This window comes from Octopus bimaculoides, chromosome 17 (assembly GCF_001194135.2).
Source record: "Octopus bimaculoides isolate UCB-OBI-ISO-001 chromosome 17, ASM119413v2, whole genome shotgun sequence".
NCBI lineage: Eukaryota > Metazoa > Mollusca > Cephalopoda > Octopoda > Octopodidae > Octopus > Octopus bimaculoides.
The window spans coordinates 30,104,887-30,110,026 of NC_068997.1; positions in this window are offsets into that span (position 1 = coordinate 30,104,887).

Sequence of the window (5,140 nt, forward strand, 5' to 3'; positions counted from 1 at the left end):
CAGCAGATGACAACGTTTCTCTAAAAGAAATGGAAAAACTTTCAAAATACAAAGACCTGGAAATAGAGATAACTCGAATGTGGAATCTAAAAACAGAAACAATTCCTATCATAGTAGGTGCCTTAGGTATAATAAAAAAATATTCAGACAAATACATAACAAAAACACCAGGACTTACAAATATATATAACATACAGAAAATTGCACTACTGGGTACTGCACACATTCTACGCAAAACACTTTCAATACAGTAAACATAAGAGCACCACAGCAAACCACAGCACATACCCAAGGCGCACAGAGCTGCGCTCGGTAGTGAAGTGAAAGTACGTTATAAAAATAAAACTACTGAATAATAATAATAATAGCAACAACAACAACAACAACGACAACAACAATAACAACAACAACAACTACAACAACAATAATTATAACTAATGAACTAATAATAACCATGAACTACTAACAAAACTTTACAACGATGTTTTGCAACATCCTAGTATGATCCCGTCTTGGCTAGTTAATGGTTTAACATTCCTACTTCAAAAAAAAAAAAAAAAAATTAAGAAACAAATGAACCAAAAAATTAACAACAATGTATAAAACACTAACATCTGTCCTGACTGAATATACCTATAGTTTTTAATAGGAAGTAGCATATTCCTTAATGATCAAAAATGATGTAGACGTGGATCTTATGTTTGTAAAGATCAGCTTCTCATCAATAAGATGACCTTGGAAGATTATCACAAATGGCACAAAAACTTGTCGATAGTCTGGGTAGATTATAAGAAAAGCTTTTGATAGTCTATACCACATAGCTGGATTAAGAAATGCCTGGAAATGTATAAAATAGCTCCTACTCTGCGAAACTTTTTGTCTGTATGAGATCATGGAGAACCATACTGACTTTGAACGGTGACAATGAATCTCTAAATATTGGAGATGTAAGAATTTCATGATGGCATTTTCCAGGGTGACTCACTATCACCACTCCTCTTCTGTCTAGCCTTAATGCCTCTCTCAAAATTACAAATGACATCGCTGAGGAAGGTCAGATCAAATAGTGGAATTTTCTATGCGGTTGTCCATGTGAACAGCGCTGGAAATTGGTGCCGTCCCTGCTCTGCATAGGCCTGTGTAACCTCTGAGTATATTAATATAACAATGACAAATAGTAAATAATAAAAACAATAATATCAGTGATATCAGTGATAATGATGATGATAATAATAATAATGAAAGGAAGCGGGCGGAGTCTGCCCATGTCTTGATTAATGATACATCTAGTGATGGTATCACAATAAAAACACTGGTAATTGCGCAACCTGATAATCGCTACCTCATACGAGTGACAATGAAAAAACAAAATATTGTGAATGTGACATCTCCAGCGTTTCCTTGACGGTGAGCAGGGGTTGTTGTCATTTGTCAGAAAGGATTTTCCATAGCTTGTCTATTTGACTCAGCTGCACTTTTTGATCAAGCATAGACTGAACAAAGCGCCTGGTACCTAAAGTGTCATCAGATGCTCACAATATTCTGTCAGTCGGGCGATGCGGTCGGCGGAAGTTCCACACTGGCTTCTTGTAGAGAGTTAGACGCGGCGAGTTTGACAGCGTTCACGGAGAGACACTAGGTGTCGACTGTTTGTTCCAGATGATTCTTATGCCGGAAACCATAGATAACTTCCAGAAATGCCTGGCATGGCAATGCTACCGAGTGGTATTGCCGGTTCGGGATAAACTCTTCAGGCATGGAAGCCGTTTATCGAGCTTGTTCGAGACATGGGCAGAGCGACGAAACTGCTCTGCACGCTCTCGTGCAGTATCCGAGCATTGCTGACTTGTGCATTTATGTCGAACATCTGCTGTCGCGTGTATGACATATACGGCTATCGAATGAGTCCATCGTGAAGATAACCACGTCGCCTTCCTTTGACCGGGAAGGACAGGCAGTGTTTATTTGTCAGGTTTCTTAGTGAAAGGCACCTGTTTGGCTGAGCCCTCATCAAGTTTTTCAAGTTTCCTTTGAAAGTAATGTAAGGGTAGAGAAGCAAGTGCTGCCTACAGGCAAATCTGTTAAAAGGTTGGTGAAAATAGCACGGTCTGAATGGACGAGCCTATTCTAAGCATGCGCCTTTAGATCAAATTTCGATAAAGGGGAGAGGGTACCTGCCCTGAAAGTTAAGGATATCGTGTTTTTGTGGGATTTTCACGAGCAGCCCTTATAAATCTAATTCTTTTGAGGATTTTAATTGTTAGAATTTACACATTTCAATCTCACTCTGTTTGCATTGTATTGTCCTATACCGTCTCCAATATTCCATAGGAACCCTCTGTGGTTAATAAAGAAAATATCATTGTTATTAAGGTGATGAGCTGCTGAAATCTTTAGCACGCTGGACAAAATACATTGCGGCATTTCGAGTGTCTTTACGTTGTAAGTTCAAATTTCGTCGTAGTCGAAATTTGCCTTTCATCCATTCTGGGTCGATGTAATCGATTATTCCCTCCCACAAAATTCTAAGTTTTGTTCCTATAATACAAAAGGATTATTATCATCATCTGTCAGCTTGTCTGCCTGCCGGCTTGTTTGTCTATCTATCTATCTATCTATCTATCTATCTATCTATCTATCTATCTATCTATCTATATATCTATCTGTCTGTCTCCTCTAGGTTTCTAGCTCCCAATGATGACTTATAAAACCATTCCCCTCTACCTAAACTCTTAGTAATAGTGGGTATATAAGCAGTGACTTAGTGAAGTCTTAAAGTTGCCACTGATGACGTCTCAAAAAAGAATTGAATTTAGTCTCTTTGATCGCTCTTCCTGAATCGTTAGAAAGCCGGACAAAATGATTTGCGTCGATAAACTATATTCAAGTCAAGAAGTGGGCTTCATGTAATCAGGCATTGTCATTATAGTAGACATGATTAAAGAAAAAACACTACTACTACTATTAGTCTCCTTGGCAATCTTGTATCTCAATCCCAAATTCTGTGCTGCAAAACACATCACTCAAAACTTTATTAGAACCATCACTCTCTGGAACGAAAACTCTACAAACAATCTTTATCTACAGACACCATTTTACATTGACCAGAGAAATCGCAGAGACTTTTGAAATGCCGACAGTATTGTCTCTCTTTCGACTAAAACATAGAATTCAAGTCAAGGAATGAAATAAATACCAGAAGATTCATATTTGTTTACCGTCTCTAAACTTCGTCGGCACAGATCTTCTCAACTGATAAAAATGGGTATTAGTTACTTCTATTAGTCGCTTCTCTGTTGAGTCATCTTCGTATAAAATACAGCTTGGACTTTTCGCTCTGTTCACAAAGGATTTACACACCGAAGTTTCCAAACACTTCTTCGAACAGTCGAAGGCATCCACGTCAAGTGTCGTCAATATTTTACCTTCTTTGAGAGTACAGTGTTGTACTTTCAAAAAATACTTCAGATATTCAACTGTAACAAAGTCAGACAAATTAAACAACCAAAATAAGATGACGAAAATAAAAGATTGTGAAAATAGATAATAATAAAGAAATAGAATATTAAAAGTTTGACGATCAATATTGATATTTTTAACATAAAAGAAGTGATAAAGTTGTTACTACCATAGTGTAGGTACAAAGCATCTTGGGATATATTATATGTTTAATGAAAATTACTGCGAATGAGTGTTTAAAGTTGTTTATTTATTTAAATGATTCATATGTTATGTTTTATAATGTTTAACGGTTGTCTCTTGTAAAGTTTGCCCTATTGTCAGCTCTTAAGTCAAATTTAACAAAATGCTTACAAACGAAAAACTAAATTTTAATCAATGGAAATAATGTTAAGAAGTGAATTTGCCACCATGCGGCTGTTTTGTTATGAATTCAGAATTTCAAATTTTCTTTCCAACTAATTTATTTTGAGAAGGAAAATATGTTGAACTTATAAATGAAGTGTTTGTATACCAATTTTCATATTTTGCATAAATATAGGTCTATGGATTGATATAAATCTACTTACGTCCATTTCCAAATTTCAATGAGATGTAGAAGAGAACTGCAACGAAAATTTATTTTGTAAAATATTTCATATTTCATATTCACGTTTAACGTTAATTTACAAAAATATAAAGATGAAAGGAATAAGAAAGAGAAGTGCTACAAGCATAATTCGATAACAAATACGACGATGACCACCACTACATCACCATAAAATTATCCATTGAAATAATAAGGAAAAGCGATAAATTGGAGGGAGATAGAAAGATAGAGACGAGAAGAGAGAGGGAGAGAAGTGAGAGTGAGACAAAGGGAGAGAGAGGAACAAAGCAGAAAATATGAAGATGAAGAAAGATGAAGAAAGAAAAAGAAATGTTTTCAAACGAGATAAGAAGCATCAGTATTTCTTGGAAGAGAACATTCTAGACATTTCAGAAAAGATTGTGAAAGTATTACGTAAATAAGGAGCAGGACAAAGAGTGAATGTAGTGAACCGAAAGGAGGTTTTAATTAATCGAAATTACACACGTATTGAAGAGAAAAAAGTCACATGAATGAATAATAACCATAGTCAAGAGATGGAAGAGAGAGAATCGGAAATTGAAATTGATTAAAAATGATATAGAAGTAAGCAGTGGGGAACGAATCTAATTTTTAGTAGGTCTGGGGCTAACTCCAGTCATGTTTTGGTCTTCTCAGATATCCGTTGGGAAATAAAGCCTAATACGTATTTAACCAGAACATAGAATATAAATTTGGTGTGAAAATTACTCACTGAATAGGCATTGATTTAAAATAAGACGATGGCAAGTTTTTAGGACTTCCTCCTGTATGCAGAACACAGACTAAATAACCAAATATATAATGAAAGGTGACGACATACTTTCTGGTGAGCCATTCATTGCCAAGGCAAATAATGCTTCCAGACAGCAGTATATGTCGATTGGATCATATATTGCAATGTAATTTGGAGAGAAGAACGTATAAGAATTGACAAAAATATGCATGAAACACGATACATAATAACCACCTGACTAAAATCAACAGGGAAATGACAATTATGCATCTTAGTCGTTGCAAATTCAGCTAGGTCCACTCTCCTCTTGGTTTTCGTATATATATATATATATATAT